A 19044-nucleotide genomic window follows, 5' to 3' on the forward strand; every position below is an offset into this window, starting at 1 on the left:
GCATTTGGACTTCATATGTTGCCCTGTGAACATACACCCCCTGAATCCAGTTTAGCATACTGCTTTATACACGTTAAAAAGTGAATGCTTGGATGATTGAAGAAGATCAGAGACATAGGACTGGGGTATGATGTCTTCCAACACTCAGGCAAGTTAGGTCCTACCCCTCCAGAAAACCACTCGGAGCTCTTAACTAAGTGAGGGTTCTTCAGTAGCTTATATGAAATATGTGAGATGTGCTCAGCCCAGCTCCCAGGGGAAATACATCTGTCTGAGAAACGCCTGCCTGCTCCTTTTCACTCCCTCACTCATCACAGACGGGCATCTTGCTGGGGCAGGACACTGTAGGACTTCCAGCTGTGATCTCTTTACGGGAATTTGATGGGTGTGTGATCCTGTTCATAGGCTGTCTGTGGGCTGGTCGCACATGTGCAGGCTCATGGAGAGGCGTAGCAGCTTTATGAAATAAACTAAACCAGTTCAAACTAGCTGGTATTTAGTGCAGCCTGTTCAAAGCAGAACCTGGGTGTACTGGTGGGACAATATGAATTCATTTCTATCCTTTTCTTTCAAATACCTCATAGTGCTCTAGGTAAAGAGCAGAAACTGTCTTTCCATCAACATTAAAACCACACTGTTCACTTAAATGGGTAAACGCAGGCACAAACACCATTCCTAGCATAAATACAGTTTCACATCATTTGCAAGAAATATTGTGTTCCCTGGGTTCTTGCTTTACTGTTGTGATGACTGCATGTATCTGGATAAAATTCCAATGCTGACAACATTGGGAAAGGTTTGTACCTGTTAAACTGTCATTCAGTATGTTATTTTCTTGTCAGTTTGGGTACTGCTGAAAAGAGTTACAGGCTTGCTCCATTTCAGCTTTCTTTTTTCTGTTTTATACTTTCTCTCTCATCTCTTTTATTGGGGTTATAGAAAATTAAACTGTGAACTTGTCCACCTAAAAGGCTTTCTCATAACAGTACAGTCCTGGCTGAAATGAAAATTTCCAATTTGATTGTGTTGGGACATCAGCACATGCATAGAAACACACACACACACACACACATATAACGTGTAATACTGTGCTTTTTCTGTTGCTGTGATGGGAAACAGTAAAGATCTTCAACATCCATCTAGACTATTAAATAAGGTAAATGTAGCAATGTGGTGTTTTCCTTCAGCCTCTCCACTCTTGCCTGCTGATGTTGTTTGTCCTCAGCAGTGAAAAATCTATCACTTTTTTCTCAGGGTGGAAGGAATTTAAAGCTCTGGAAGATCTGAAGCTGTTTTTCTCAGGAAAATGACCATCATCAGAGGGAAGTATCCTGCCTTCCAATATAACTGTGTTTGGCTGAATTAATTTCTTGTACTTCTATCCACCTCAGCTGCTTGAGTTTCCATCCCTTCTCCAGCACTGACATGGACATTTTTACCCTGAAACCCAAGCTCCTGTGATTGAATGATCATCACAATTTCTTTTATGTTTGTACATACATTAATTTGTGATTCTCTTGAGTGCTTCGTGGTGCTTAGAATTTAGAATTCTGTCACTATGAGGCTTTCAACTTATGCATTGCAAAGAAACTATATTTCCTCAGACTAAAAGAACATTTCTGGGATTAACAAGTCCATCAGGTGACTAAAAGTTCCTATAGCAAAACTAAGCAAAACTGTATTTTATAGGGTGAACGTTTATTAGCTCAAGGCCTTGTCACTGCACTGAACAGGAACTGTCATTTATTCTGATAGCTGTAGCTGTATGAAAGGATGATGCATTCACAGGATCCACTGTAGTGACTGTGTTTCCATAGAAGATTTTCTTCACTGGGGTATACATGCAATGGTGCCGCCCAACTGGTGAGCTCAGTGACTGCAAATCAAAGCCAGCCTGAAGCTGCAAACAGCACAGAGCAGTTTCTGGGGCCATTGGGCATAGGTGTGGTGATCTACAAGCAGCCACTTTGGGCACCTGCACTGCAAGAGATGGTGACAGTCCTCTGAGTAAAGGCTTCTGTAACAGCACAAGGGACGCTTGGGTCCTGTCATGAGAACTCCACAAGCTCGCAAGGCTGATTGCAATGTTTGGGCATTTTTCTTCTGTAGATACAACACTAGGGGAAACTGGGAGAACACAAGTGTTATAAAGGGGCGAGTTGTTTGATTTAATCCATTTATAGTTGGCTTCTCCATACTGCTCTGCTAAACCGAAACAGAAAATACCAATCTGGTCAAACAGCACTGAAATACTGCTGTAAAAGCCAAAAGCTCTGGTCCACGTTTTAAAAACTAACCTTCCTACCCCAGCACTCAGGTCATAACATCACCACAGCTAAGGACAAGAGCACAAGCAGAACTCAGCCCTTCCAACCTCTGAGGCAATTCTCTGAGGTCTTCTGACCACCCAGCTGCCTTATTTCCTAAAATCTGTCTTTAGCCAGCTGCTCGGCTCTGTCTGAGAGCACCCAGAGGTGCCTAGCATGGTGCGGAAGGGTCTTGCCTTCACCACAAACTATTTTGGCTGTGCACAGGGCTAAGCTCACCCATGTCAGAGCACTTGGGGTGAAATCAAAATGTATTCGCTCTCGCAGGTTTTCTGTTTTGGCAATGAGAGCGCTTTAGAAAGCTGACAACAGTTTAGTTGCCTTGAGTTCTTCCTTTGAGCTCCTGGCATTCTGCTGGGGAGAAATCCAGCTCAACAAACATACGTGTTATTGTAAAAGGAGTTGCTGCCCAGCAGAGGGATGCTGGGGGAATGCCTGGAGGACAAGGGTGGCACCAGGACCTTCTGCAGATGTCACTGTCATGGCTAATATCCACCCTGTCTTGAAATTAAAAGCAAGAAGATGCAAAAATGGGCTGCAAAATACATAACTGCAGTTTTTCATAGCAGACAGGCATTTTTCAAGCCTCTTGTGCTGATGGTGATTCTTGAACAAATGCGTATCTTCAGCTTATAGGGCAGGCTTTGGCTGTGATGTGGGTGTGTCTGGGATTAAAGAAAAAAGCCTTGGCACTTTGGAGGCTGTTCAACTGCATATGTAGTTCCCAGGGCTCAAAACCAACAGGGCTTTGATCCAGAAGGGCATATTTTAGGGTAGCATGACCTTCTTCTATTTCCACATGAAAAACTGAATGAGAGCTCTTTAATGGAAGAAGTCTGCCTCAGACTTCTTCATTTTCGCTAAATCAGGGGCACACATGATTTGAAAGGCCAAAGCAAGTAAAACTTCATAGTTACTGGAATCTTTGAAATGTTCCTCTCATATCTTTGTAGAGGTAGGGAACATTGCCTGTCACCTTTGTGTAGAGACAGCCTTTATGTGGTGGAGAAAAATAAAAGAAGTAATAAAAATAAATCCTCTGTTGGGGTCTGCCTACAACAGAGTTTGTGTCTACAGTTTAAATGTTTGTTTCTGTTTAAATAAGTAAATGGAGACTGTGACAAGCTCTTTAAAGTGTGAATATTGTACACTCCTGGGAAGTTACAAAGAACTTTTGAAACTGTAAGCATTTCTCCAAGCTCAGTGTTATTCCCTTAAGACCACAGATGGCATTCTTGTCCCTCAGGGGATGAACTGTAGCAATCCATTATATTTTATGCTTTTGAAAAGAAAATAATTAATCAATTATGTCACACCTTTGGGTCAGTTTGACAGCCAGGCAGTGGTAATGGTTTAGGTTCCCTGCAGTTATACACCCTGGCACATAATAATGTCAAAAAATAGTCACTGGATTTTTTTTTTCCTAGTTAATTAATCAGTATAAGAAATTAATTGGCTTTATTCATTTTAATACTAATTTGTCTGTACCCTCTCATTCTCAGATATACTCTTGTTTTACTCTTAAAAATCTCTATAGATAACTTGTTTGTTGCTTTAGCAATTATGAGGTGTGAAAGCCCTCTTTTAATTCAACACATAGACACTACATGATCAGCCTTCTCAACACATATATCTAACCATTACAGTCTCTGTTCAGCAGATAACATGGTTGCAGTCCTTCTGGCCAGATACATAAATGAACTTCAGTGGCTTCAAGAAAGCCTGGTGGTTACTGAACTCACCAAGGAAACTTGGATTCTAGCCTTAATCCAAAAACCACCTCAGTAGTCTGTGGATAGTAAACTGGCGTCAAAAGGAGAAAATAAATGTAATCCTGTTCTAACAAGAGAGCTGACTTCAATTTCCACCATGCCCAATTCCAAGGTTTGAAACATCTAAGTATTGGCAGGATGAACACAAAGTGCTGCTCATTTCTCACTCCTTTTTGTGGGAATAGCTTTACTCAGATTACTGATAAAAACTTGAAGCCAGATAGGGTAACGCCTTATCCAAGGTACAAGTTTATGGTTATCATTAAGCTACTTAACACTCCTGAATGCTGGACAACTTTGCCTCCAGCAGAAATGGGTCAGCTAGGATTTTTTCTGGAAGAAATATAGGAATTAGGAGATGTAGACACACTGTTTATACACACAGAATCAGAATGGTCATTTTCACAAATTCTCACCTCAGCTTCCTGTCTCGCAGAAACACATATAGCACTATTAATGCACATGGACCCAGAAGTATTCCCTGCCTTAAAAATAAATTTACTCACATCTAAGTAATCAGCTGTATTTCTGCGGAACATACTGTCAGGCGTTCAGAGTTGCTGTGCCAGACTGTCCTGGAGGAAGGAGAAAAAATGTAATGGGAGGGAGCTAGTAAGGGCCATGCTGCCACACTTTTCTACTCCTTTTATATGTGTCTTTTTTGAATACTTATACATAAACTCTTGTTTCTCTCACACACCCCTTATGCCCACTGGTTTGCTCTGTGATGTGGATGAGGTAAACTGGAGAGGGGAAACTGGAAATATGATACAATTCTTTTCCAGGTCAGACCATTTACCATCAGAAGGTACAGCCCAAGAAAAGATAGCTTTCTACTTTATGATGTCTCCTAGTCAAGCCTGGAGGTCTTTCTGAAAGACTCACATTGCCTCTGGAGTATTGGAATGTGGAATTACACCTGATGTAAAGGGTAAGAAAAAGGTTAGAAACTTAGTAATCAGTAAAGTCCTGATTAAATCACTCCATTCAGGTAGTTGTAGACAGTGATAAAGTCTCCCCTCAGCCTCCTCTTTTCTAGGCTAAACAATCACAGTTCCCTCAGTTGCTCCTTGTAAGGCTTGTTCTCCAGCCCCTTCACCAGATTAGGTTTACTTCTAGAATTGAAATTTACTTAAAGATACTTAGTTTGCTAGGAAAAAATATCAAAATGAAAGGAAATTTTTTTAATGAAATATTTGACTGTTCTACATAGTGTTAGCTCTAAAAGTGCTCAAATGGTTTTAGTCAATTCTAAGTGACATATTTTGGGAATAAGATCTGAAAAACTTAATCTTATTCTGACTCCGAATGACCTATTTTACAGCTAAAACCAAAATTATAAAAACAAAACTGAAAAAAAAAATCTGGAAACAGCTGAAAGGTCCAATCTTTAAGTAAGGGCTGAGAGCCTGGATAATTCTAGCAGGTCATGATATCTGCATTGAGAAAAAGGGGACAGACTTACTGTGTACAGAGGTCCAAAATCTGTAACTTGTTGCATGTCTAAACAGTCCACTTGAAATAGCAGGCAGAAAGTTTGCTGGGATTGCAGAAAGCCTGAAAAGAATTTGCTTCAGAGCAGGATGGGACTGCAAAATAGTTTTGGTTTTACAAATAAAAGTGAAAGGGAACAGGAAAATTTTTGTAACGCAGAATCCTGGGCTCTGCTTCGTCAGTGGAGATCATAAACACAGATATCAGAAAGCTGCAATTGCAGCATGTGATGTACACTGCAAATAAATTATCAAGCAGAATGCATCACACAGAAAACCCACACAGGTCACATGTTTTAATACATCAAATAGTTTCACAGCACTAACACTTTTTGCTTTCAAGAACAAACACTGTAATAAGAGGCAGACACAAAATCATGGAGCTTTTCAGTTGACCCAAAAAAACAAAGCTGTCATTTTAAGGACCTTACCTCAAATTCTTATAGAACCAAGCTTCCTCCACCTACTGCAGAATAATTGTTAGAGAACTCCATGACATGATCAAAGATGTGTTGTTTCAGTAATGCTACAGCATGGTTATCAGGCTATATACACACACACACACACAAACACTCACACGTATATATAGCCATAAAGTTACAGAAAACTTGGCTCTTCCAAAAAACCACACAAATCCTCATTTCCTATGCAAGTCTGCAGAAGGTAATATACAGCACGTGCTAAGTCGCCAAGTTATAAAGAAGGATATTGTGTTTTGTTTGGCAGTGAACAACAGAGAGCCTCAGATAGATTGGCAAAGCACGGAATGCCAAAGATTTAAACAATTACAACCTCCAGCCAAAGGAGAAAAGTGATGTTTTTCAGGATTGTGCCAGGTCCTAAGGTTCACTAACACAATTTGTTTTGAAGAGGGACAAACACTTTTTTTTCAAGTGAAGGAGGCTATAAGTAGGACTTTGGCATTTGCAAATAATTCAAGGCTCTGGAAAGACTCATAATATGAAAAGGGAACCTACCAGCAGCACCAGTGATGGAAAAAAATTACACTCTCAGTGGATAAGTTGATTTCCATGTCAGCTGTTAACCTAAAATTATATATAGATCATTTCCTTAAAACAGAGGGTACACTAGTTTTATCTAGTTTTATAGACCAATGAATATATCCTCAGAACCTATATAGCTCAAACTTGTGTGTGAAACAGGTTGTAAATAATAACAAAGTACTCTTCGTGACCAGCACACACATATGAACCCTCACGGCCTTATTTCAGTAAAACAGGAGAAAGTTATCTGTACATACAAGCCATTCCAGGTAGCAAGTGTTTCTTGGAAAAAGCATCAGTGCCATGAGAGCTAAAAAAAATCAAAGCATCTCAAAAGGTATTTGCATCCCAATGCAGTCTTATGTTAAGAAAAAACACTTTTTCTCCCCCAAAATATTAATGGTCTTCTATGTCCTTACAAAAAAAATGTTTCAGTGATGCCAGAAAAAATGCAGCTTATTGTGCATTCTGCTAAACCAGACCATTTGTGGAGGGATTGATAAGATAATTAAAGCTTTTATCCAGGCCTTTAAAAACCTGACCTACAGTAATCTTTCAAAGAAACAGTGAGCGTAAACGTTCACATTGAATTCAAGATCAAGTGAGCTCAGACACCCACACAATTTTCAAATAGAAGAAAAAATCTTGATAGAATAATCCTGAACCAATACACAGAGACCCAAACTGACACCTAGAATTAAATACATCTGCTGACTGATAGAGCAGAATTAGCCCACAGCATATCAAAGGGAGTAAAAAAACTATTAACCCAACTTTCAACCGTGTAAGTGGCTGAATATTCTCTGCCTATTGAAAATCTTGAACAATACAGCTTTGCTGCCTTCCACCGAAAACAATGCGTTCAAACACTGCTATCGAAGTGGAAAAGTCCCGTATATTCGAATGAGGCTAGTAAATAACTATCTAGCAAGCAAATGTGTCAATACACTTTCTCATTTTGAGAATGCTGTATTGTACTAGCAAAGAGTCAACAAGGCTGATGTCAGTATAGCTGTGAGAGTTTTCCCCAATGCCTTTTGTTGGATGTGCTTTTACCACCCCTTCCTAAATGAGGCACTTCCTCATTGTCTGTGGCTGACCTTTTGAAAGATGTTTTGCTGCAGTTTCTGTATTAACCAACTACTTAATTTTGAATGATTTGTTCCTTTTTTTTATGGATACCTGGAAACTATGTGGTCAGTTAATGGAGAATATCCTTTATGCTAAAATAATAGATCTGCCCTTCCAGTGTATTCAACCTGAGCGTCAGACTGGCACTGATAAATTGATTAACGTGTTTCTCCATCTTGATCCTACGTGAGGTTTAGAAAATTTAAAAAATGGCCAGCATGGACATTCCTGGGATGAGAAAAGGAGATTAAGGACTTTGTGGACAGAACTACAACAGTGATTTTCAGGAAAGGATTTTTGAAAGTGTCTGTTTAAACATGTTAAGCAGTTAAGACCTATCTTTGAGTCTAAAACATGAATTGGAAGATCACATCAGCTGTGCAATGGAGTGCCAGCAGAGACAGGCAGCTGCAGCACTGCATGGAGACTGTTTTTTCAGCTTAATACAGATCAGCTGAGCCCATATAGTTCTCTGCTGAATAAGTAATATCCTTCGTGAGGACTTAATTCAGGGGAACACAATCCAATGTGATTATGCCACATCTAGCTCCAAAGACATTTCAGGAATATCCTTGTCCTTACTCCAGGATGCAATGGTGACATACTCTAAATTTTTTTTCTCAAACTAGAAACCCTTCAAGAATTTCCATATTTCCAGTCCTATTCTTTCTCAACTTCTAAACAGATTTACTTTCTGAAATGCATTGCAGCCACTGTGTTTTCTTTATATGCAATGCCTGAAGATACTGGAGAACACCATGAGCACCTACTCATTCTTTGCATTGCTAATACTCCACTACTATCCGAGCTTCATCTCAAAAGTCCTGTGGTAAGACATCATGTAGTGAGCTGGGAAGGGAGGTAAAGGCAATAATTCAGGCACAAATATGTAGAATATATACATACAGAATATATATATATAGAATATATACATTTACACAAATATGTAGTATATTTGTCATATACTCTGTTGCTATTCTGTACCCTGGAGAATAAATATCTTATTAATATAGGAATTAAAGCATCCCATGATCTTCCAAGTTGATGCTAAGATACTATCTAGTCTTAAAAACACTGCAATGGCAGAAGCACACTGGGGTTTGGAATTTGGATCTGTGGGGCATGTTTAGGGAAGGCGAACACCCAGAAGCCTGCCTGGTGTTCCTTTGCTTGTCTTTTATGAGAGCCTTGAGCCTTATGCATCCCATGAGGATGCCAATAAGGTATTCCTCCTTTTAAGGATCAGCAGTTAGGATACTCACCCAAGATGCAAAAAACTAGCTCTTTATCTTCTTCCCCAGAGAATTCAACCCCAGACAGTTTCTGACTTTTAGGAGAACTAGCCCCAAAGAAAGCATGATTTAATCATGGCTCCAGAGCTAAAATGACTTGTGCAAGAAGCAGTATTAGCCTTTGACCAACTAGGATTTGCAGAGAGAGAAAAGAACCAAATTTCTTGCTTTTTATAAAATTCAAAACTTGAGTACCTACTTTCAAGAGGCCCAGAGTAGAGAAATTGGAAGGAATGGAGCACCTCTCAATGTGCATCTGCCCAGAGATGCCTGAGAGGTAGTTTAAAAACCTACATCAGCTTTTATCAAAGCCTACGTTAAGAAGCTATCTGGTCAGAAGCCTTCCAGTGTACTTGCCTCACTTATGTGACAGATATTTAGAAACGAGACTAAAGAATCTGTATTCTTCCAAGCAATTAAAAGTTAGGTACACTGATGCTAAAATTCACAACACCTAGATCCAAATCACCCATGTAACCCCCAGCTATGCAGAGCACAGCTTCTTGGCTTTTGAGCAGAAAGGAAAATCTTACCTGATAAAATTCTACATAGTTAAAAGAGCAAAATCTTTCAAATGCTTTTTTATAGCATCCATATGATTTTAAGGGAATTACTTCTTCACTGGAGCATTCCAAATGATAGATCCAAACCACACAAATACATCACCATTCCACATTAGGTTATTTGGCCTGGTATTTGAATAGGACTTTTCCAGAAGATTAATGATACTAGGGGCTTGGGAGAAGGGGTTCGGACCTGCCTAAACCTGCCTAAACCAGGTCCTTTAAATCTTCAAAATTCCTAGTCATGTATATAACAAAGGCATTTTCTTCCATTTCAGGACAGTGTGCTACAACTGCCTTATTTGTTTTGCAGGGATGGGGTTAAAAAGAGGTGATTTATTTCTCAATATGCTGCTTTCAAGTAGCACAAGCTTCTGGCATTAAAGAACAAAGGTCAACATGAATGTATGAGTTGCTACTACTTTACTGGGTGCTACACATGCTCTTTCAATATCTGACATTTGTCTTGCCCACAGCTATTTTTGTTAGGATCTTTATCTATTGCCTGCTTCAAACCATAAAAAAAGGAGACTTGAGTGGTGGTATGAAAACATAAAGAGTTGGGAAGGAAGGAAAGAAAAAAAAAACAAAAAAGAAAAAAATCAAAGATTGTCTTTAATTTGCACTGGATTAGAACTTTCAAATTTTTGTCTCCCTGTTCCTATAAATTGAAGGAAGCAATAGAATGCACCTAATTCACAAGCTGAATTCTCTCTGAGAAGCACACAAAGTATGAGGTCATCCCATCAAGTGTTATAAAGTAACGTGTTTAAGAAGGGACCTTACATTGGTAAGCAAATAATTCTGCACCATCTCCATGACTGTTAAATTGGGATTTCATGATGAATCAGAAAAAAAACTAAGCAAATAGGGAAAGTAAGGATAGTAAAAAAAATTTTTTTAAAAAAATAAATAAAATAATCTTAAAGCAGTTGAAAGAAGCCTCAGACAATAGAACATTTGAAGGATGCATCTAAGTATTTTTGGCAGGGAAGTAACACACTAAACTCCAAAGGAATTTACAAACAAACCTTCCACCCTTAACAAAACTTCAGGCAGAAGCGAAACAGCAAATAGGACTATGCATGGTAGTGGGACTGCAACAGCAGCTTTTAGCAGCTCTTCAGTGCCAAGTTCACCAATGAGCACAGGTAAGAGGCAGCAGCATTCCACTGCCTCTGCACCTGGGACTGGAGAACTTGGACAGAAGGGAAAAAGAGCCAAAATAGTGAAGAGATCAAACAAGGCCAAATATTTTGCAGATACTTCTTTAGGTTTTACCCTGAAAAAACAGTCAGGTTTTATCACAGACTTAACAAGATGTCCTTGCTAGAGTAGAGCAGCTTAGGAACTCAGCAGGTGTTGAGCATCAAATGCACAAGGCTGCTTTTAATTGGGAACTATTCTCCTTTTAAAAAAATCAGATACTATTTTCCAGTTGTCTTATTAATCAAGTACCAGTTTGCTCACTACTGGAACATTAATAGTGAAAAGACTAGGCACCTTCCATATGGAATACTTCCATAATATTTCTTCTAAATTGATTGTTTGTGAAACAAACCCTATAAGTAACAAGGAGAAAATACACTAAAGAAAAACTGTTCGATGAACCCTTCTTTCAGTAGTGGTACTACGTTAAGTGGCCGCTGCACAAGCCTTGCAGCCGTGCCAGCTCATGAGGGAACAATCGCACAGAACCTTTTTGCTGGGTTATTCCAATCCCCAGATCAATTTCCTGACTCAGCCTGTTATGCCACATTTGAGTGGGCTTTTGGCACAGGTGAGGAGGTGTGAGGGCAAAAGAAAAAGTAATAAAGCAAACAGTGCTTGCAATGACGCCATGGACAGCAAGGCTCAGCTCTGATGGTTTGCTGAATGTGTTTTGTTCACTTCTTGTATTAGCTGTGTTTAGATTAAAGAGAGCTATCACGTGCAGGCAGCCCTTGTTTATGGTGTTTCATTGGAGGGACAGAGCTGAGTGAGGTCATACCTCCTCTGTTTGTCCTGGAGTCAGTGTCCCTGCAAGGGTGACAGTAGAACAAACTCCTGCATAACTTCCTGCATGGGGAAGGGGTGGAGCCTCTCATTTCTCTTTTGCTTGCTGCCACCTCCAGAGCCACAGATTCATGCTTCTCAGAGGTGACTCTCCAGGTTCTGGTTGGGCACAGACAGCTGGTCATGCCCACCAGCTCGCACAGCACATGGAGCACCTGCAGAACTAATCTGTGTGCTGCCCACAAGCAGAAGTGATCCACCAAAAGAAAAGGGAACAGAGGAAAGCACCCTAGCTAACCTTGCAACTTCTGAAACTCCATAAATGTCTTACCCTAAGGCTCTTCTTGCAGGGCTCAGTGTTCCTGGTAACTCCCATATCCTCTTTGTAGGAGAGCTCAAGTAAGAAATGCCATAGTTGGAACCGCACAGGCATCTTTAAACGAGCACAAATGAGACTGCTGGCATGGAGGAGACGGCTGTGGTGAAGTCTCTGGGACTAACAGTGTGAGTCCTATCACCCTCTGATGTGACTAGCAACAACAACAAATTTCCTTTCTCTCTCTCTCCTCTGTATCACATACCTTAGTTTCAGTCTAATATTTGAATTAAACTCCCTGCTGCTGGGATGAATTCAGCCAGCACCTCAAAAGCATTGTTTCATTTATACATAAGCTCAGCTTACCTGAGACATAATTTTAGATCAACCTGAGCTCAACTCTGTCCTGGCACGAGTGCTACTTAAAGTTGAGCAAGGTCATTTCAAGCCAGCGTGTTACAAGAGACCCACCTTTACCTGCAGTGTGTCTCAACACTTGAACCTGCAGGAGCTACCCTAACTGTTTTTCAAGGTTTGTATCGCTCTGGACTTCAGAGTCAAACCAGTCATGGTATCATGCGCTGTTGCTCCTTTATAGCGTGCCTAGACATGCTTACCACACACTAACAACTTGATGGGACATGCCAAGACCAGCATTGCAATTCTCTCAGCCTGCTTTCTCAAGGCAACTTAGCATTCTGAGAAAAGAAAACAAACAATGAACTCATAGCAAACTGGATTTATAACAGTTCTGGAAATATTTTTAATATTAAAAATAGAAATATATGAAGAAACTTTTCATGTCATCATGTAGCAGAGAGAAACCAGAAGAGGCCTATATGCAGTAACTAATCATTGTTGCTGTCATACAAAGACTTAAGTGATGTTCCAAAATTTCAGTTCATCGATTTAGAAACTAGAAGATGTTCAGGCTCTCCATAGCAACTTTCATTTGGAGGTGCTGATTTGCAGAACTGCTGTTTATCTGCCTCTCAACATCAAACCCTAAATGGCTCTTTAACATAAGGCACCTAAAATAGCTCATATCTTAAATTTAACACAGCATTTTAAGACTTAAGAAGCTGTCCATTTGGGAATAGGAAACACCTAGAAAGGTAAACGGAACAGAAAACACTTTTGACAAACTTTACAGATATCAGGGATATTTTTCTTCTCCCGCGCTGGCTTCCCTCTGATGCAGCAAAAGTAGGTTTAGGCAGAAGCATGAAGAATGAAGTGGGTTTCCAAACAAAATCAATTCAGGGTCTTAGAGCTGACCCCTGCGTACAGGCTAGGCTAAGAAATATGTCTGCGAGGGGTAAACATGAGAAAGTTTAAATCAGGCTAAACAGAGACCCATATTGTCCCCCATCCTTGAACTGCTGCTGAAAACTCAGCACTCTTTTTTTAAAGGTAGCACATACAAGAGACCCTCACCAGGGTTTACTGAGCAGCACAGCCTTGTAGCGGTTCTTCTTCCTCATCTTGTAAGTCAAACGCTTCCAGCACAAGCTCTTACTTCTGCAAAACACAAAGCTGTGATCTGTACAGCAGTAACCAAGGCACTGGTTTTCTTGTGCTCTCTTCACACAGAATGCTGGGCCCCTGCTAGTTGCAGGTAGAGGGAACAGGCATTTATGTATCATTCCTGCGTTGCTAATGCTTTATATCAAGATCTGGTTCTGATGAGAATGTGCCAGTTTTACTGGTTTTAATGCTTCCCTTTAAAAGGAAGCAGCATGTAAGATTCTGCATGGCAAGTCCAGTAATATACAGGTTTTTCTTTTTTCCTTTATTTTTAAAAAAGGAAGAGAAAAGGAACAAAAAAAAAAAAAAAAAGAAAAAGAAAAAAGGAGAGTGTCCAGGGTTTTGATGTTCAGGTGCATAGCACAACTCTTCAGACTGTAACATACGTATCTACAGTTACGGCAACACTGACTGTTCACAATGCCTTTAGTGTGTTACCACCCACTGACTGTGGAATAAAAGACACCTCCAAAAAATAGGAAAAAAAAATAAAGGAGGGAAGGGAAACAACCAAAAAACTCTGCACAGTAATGCAAATAGGGAAACATGCCCCTTTCATTTGCATAATGAAAAGGTTAACGTGAAGACTGTTAGCACAGAAAAAGATTCCATTTATAAAGCCATGGTGTTTTTCTTTTTGAGCTGTCAGAAATATCCCTCACAATTTTGGTCTCCATAGAAAGGTACGAAGTAGAAGATTTAAAAGAATGGTGCTATTGTGTTTAAAAACCTTTCTGACCAAATGGGGTCTCAGTAAGAAACACAACAGCGTGGTTTTCCGACTCATAACCCTTCTTGCTCACTCTGATCTTCTCTTCACTTCAAGCCCTAATGCTGATTTGTCTGCCTTCAACTGCTCACTAGCCTGAAAGTGTAACTGCCTTTAAAATAGAGTCAATTTTGTTCTGGGCTTAATACAGCAGCACGATACAATCTGCAAGGATAGAGATTTTTTTCCTCCACCAGCTAAGTCTCTGGGGCATTTTATGGAATCAAATACTGTTAAAAGCAGCATCACATAAAGTTTTTAAAATAGATTTAAAAAAACAAAGAGCAATTCAGCATATCCATGATCCATGTGGAGCTGGTTTGGCAATTGCAATGTGGAATTACTTAAAGCTTGCCCACAGCTTTTTCCTCTCGCTACTCCTCCCTCCCCCCAGCAGCACAATCATAGGAAACTTTAGGCCCAGACTATTATTGATACAAGTTTCTAACCTAGGACGTTATTCTTTATTTCTGCCTGCTGCTCTCCAGCTTCAATAGCTAGGTTTTGCCAGATCATCTATTCACAATGAATGCCATTTCAGAAAGATATGGTATTCTCTAAAGTAAGTTGAAAAGTATTAAACACTTCCCTGAATTTACTGCTGACTGAGGTATATAAACTCTTCTTAAATAAGCTCATATAATCCCGTGTTCCATTTCCATGTGTTTTTACAGAGGTGATATGACTAAACAGAATAAGTGAGCCAAGAAAAAAAAAAAGGTAAAAAGTTTTAAGGATTCTTTCACTAGAAAATAAGCAACAAAATTCTTACTCAGAAGACAGTGTTTTCAAATGGCTGCATCCATGCACAGTCTTAAGTGAGTTAAGGAGCCATTTTCAGGTACAAAGCTCTCTCACTTTAAAAAAAAAAATAAATAAAGCCCCGAAGATTGAAAGAGAGATGGTTAAATCAAGATATAGCAATAGAGGGGGAAGAAACTGCAGTTACTTTCTTGCTTTGGGATAGAGAACAAATAGTGTTTGGTGGTGCTGAGGAAACAGTTGCATGGCGAACAAAGGCAATGGCGGTAATTTACCTAATCCCCTCCCTCTGCAAAGCCATCATTCTCGCCTATGCTTCAATCATACCCAAGAACAGATGTTTACATCTGCATTTACAATTATATTTATTCAAGTCAGCTTTCAATGCCTTGGAACAAATTATAATATGGTCCCACATTAGTCTCCATTCTTGACTCTTCACATCGCAACTTGGTAATTATTACAAATTCTAAGTTTTTTTTTTTTTAAAAAAAAAGAAAAACAAGCCATGGTTTCTAACTATTGATATGTACTATTTCTGCTGCCGTGCTCTGAACAGTATGTTAAGAGGACACATATTTGCAACATCTATTAACCGCATATAATAATCCTTTCTAATATGATTCATTTTACACGTTTCTAAATCCCACTGAAAATTTGGATAAGAAGAGCCACATCATCCATCTTAAACATCTAGCATGTATGTGAACAGAAGTATTCAACTTCAGGCTCTGGGCAAAAGGAACTCTGGACTCTGAATTCCCTTTCAGATTATTCCCCCTGCTTCTCCCCCCACCCCCAAAGTCATGTTCCTAAACTGCTATTTACTGAAAGAATGGGATGCTATGAATACATGAAATGTATTTTCAGTGGGGTTTGCAAATACACATCATGTTATAAATTCAAGCTTTTAGCCACAGCTTCAAGTCTAGTTTGAAATAGCTTTTCCGCTAAAAGAGATACTACTCCTCTCTGGTTACTTCTGACCCCCTGAGACCAGTCAACCATTGCATAGTGACTAGGGAACAGAACTGAAGGACGAATCCAAATTTTTTAAAAAATATATATATTTCCTGATCCCCAATCTAAGAATCAGCTGTTGATATTTACTCATATTTATGTTCCTTTTGAACAAAAGGAAATTTACAATAAGAAAACCTGTTTCTAGTGTGTACGCAGACCTGCACGAAGTGTTTCAAATAATGTCTTAGTACAGGTATCGCAGTTCATGCAACTGGAACATCTCATATTTCTACTTGAGCATAAAGTTTCTAGCACTAAAAGCCAGCCTGCAAAATACTCAAACACTGAACTTTAGAAATATTCTTTGAGTATTCCGAGCCCTTCTCAAGACAAACCATTCACAAACTCTTTTTGAAGTGACATCGGAATGCTTTACAAGATCCTTCATAAAAGAACAGCGCTAGTAGTAATAAATACAAAGAGGGAGAAGAAAAAAGTAAGCATCCTTCAGATCATAAAGCCAGCATTTTTTTTTTTTAAACAAAAATCTATTTCTATTCTTAACTTCCAGATTTTTAAAAATTGGATCGTGACTGTTAGTGTTTGGAATATGCAAAAATCTGTTCTTGAATATGTAAAACTAAAAAGTAAGTGCTTGAAGTATCAGTCAGTTAGGGAAAGAAACTTCTTTCCTCCAGGCATAAACACTAACCAAAGTAACTTTACACAAGGCACTAGAGAAGATCATCAAATCTTGCAGAGCAAGCCTGCACAAGCTGTATAAATGTGAGCCTTTCTTAAGTCTGGGGGGTAGTGGTGGTAGGGAGCAAGTGCTTGTGTCCTAAGAACTTGTATAGTTAATTCAAGTAAAGTTGCTTGAGTAGTGAGGCTATATACAAAGTTATATATTTTAATACAACTCCCTTTAGCAAGAGAAGATTCATTAAACCCTGGCAGAATATGAGCGGCATTGCCATTTTTAATACATGATTTGAGTATTTATACAAAAAAGTTAAGCTTTTTGCTTATCTTGAGGGAGTGAAGGGTTAGTATCATGCCTATTCCTAGATTTCATTCATCTATTAAGGTCTCTACATTTTGCAACTTTGTGCTGAAGTGAGCCAAAGTCGCAAGATTGGATGTTTTCAACATCTCTACCTGGGAAATTCAGCTGATAAAGAATAGTTCTTGATCTACTTGTAATGCTGGTAGATTCCAGGCTACTTGAACAAGAATCCTGTCATAGACATGAATAAGGCATAGAACAAAAATACTAAGTCGAAAAATACTCAAAAAATACCTTGAATACTTGAAAAATACTAAGTTCGTATATACACTGCAAGTATAGGTATATATGTTACCTTCAGTTCTATAAAGTTAAATTTTGTTAGACAAATTTTTGAGTGCCAAACTCCTCACAAGTATTAGTGCACTTACTGTCACTGACATCTCTCCACCCTCTTGGTACAACCCCACAGCTTTTCTACCACCTCCCCAAACCCAGCTTTTACCCTAGAGAGCCGTCACATGGGAGAAGCCCGCCCCAGGCCTGTTCCAGTCACAAAAATCACCTGTGAAATTCCAGATGCTCTAAGAGGTGTCCAGAGAGCAGGTATGATCCACTGAAAGATTAAATAAGTTCATTTCCACAGCAAACACTCAATGCCACTCCCCCTGCCCAATTACTCTTCATCCCCATCATCACAGAGCCAGCTGCAGACCGAGATCCTTTTACAGCACACAAAGGCTGCAGAGAGGCTGCGTGCTGCTAGAAATATTAAGAGAAACAGACCATTTGGCCACAGCATGGTTCTAGATCATTTGTACCTTAATCTCCAGTCAATTAAAGAAAAAAAAAGCAACACTTCACCCCATGGGTTCTACTGCAACAAAGACATTCTCAGCCTAGCAAAAATACACACGTCAAAGAATCTACTCTACAGTGCAATTGATATTTAAAAAAACTCCATTTTATCCCCTTAAATACTGTAGTTCACCAATTTTACTCATACACACAGATCCAGCAATTAATCCACAAACTAGTTAAAATTAACAGCATTTTAAACTACAGAGAATTACCATCTTTTTGCTAAACTTCAGTCTAGAAGGTAACAAAGACTTGAAGCGCAATTTAAGAGTTCGTGCTACGCTTGGTAAAGCTAAGTTGTAAGTCTTTTGTGTAGTTATATATAGGCACATGTTAGCATAGTATTTAAATCACTGAACAAATTTCGTATTAAAATATATTATTATGCAAATACCACTGGTCAGTTCAACTGAATTGCAGCAAAAAAGTTAATCAGGGCCTGACAAACTCTAATGGGAGTCTTACAAGTACTCTCCTGGAAGGAAAAGCAGAGCACTAGTACACAGATGTCGAAAAATCCCACTATATCTCTCCCTGCATGTTTAAAAATCTAACATTTAAGTTTACCTAAGAGTCCAAATGAAAGAGGAGACTCCAAGATGAAGTAGTTGGGAAGATTAAAGTAAGAATTAGAAAAAGCCCCAAACCAAACATACTAAGAAGGCATTAAGAAAAAAAAGTTTCCCCTCCTACATATTCAAGTACACATAGTTTCAGTTACTCTCATTGGAAAAAAAAAAAAAGTCACATTACTCAACACACAACATGCCTTCAAGAAGAACCTTCAATGAATATGCCATTTGGACAGAACAAATGTATAAATAATTCAAATATTGCACTGGAATTCAAATATGAATGAATTAACTAGGCTGTAGTCCACAATCCCAGAATTTTAAGAAAAGATTAATTTTTATTTTTTAAAAAAAAAGATTGGGTAGTAATGCAGTTACTCAAACTTCTACAATCACTGCTCTGAAATCTTGATATCAAAGCTTGTGCATTTCATTTAATGTCAACCTCTAAGACAACTGCTGTAGATTGAGAAAGAGAAAAAAAGGAAGGTATGCACTCAGGTCTGTTTCAATTCAGGCACCAGAACTAACTAATGAATCAAAGAGGGCAGGGAATAAACTCCTTTGTTTCTAAATAGGGATGAAGTTTTATGTTGCTCGTAGCTGTACAAAAATCAGAATGGATTACAAGTTAAATCCAAACTTTCATTTCTTATCTTGTGAACTTTGAAAGATGACCATGTAGTAACTT

The sequence above is a fragment of the Cuculus canorus genome, chromosome 3, assembly GCF_017976375.1.
Source record: "Cuculus canorus isolate bCucCan1 chromosome 3, bCucCan1.pri, whole genome shotgun sequence".
Taxonomy (NCBI): domain Eukaryota; kingdom Metazoa; phylum Chordata; class Aves; order Cuculiformes; family Cuculidae; genus Cuculus; species Cuculus canorus.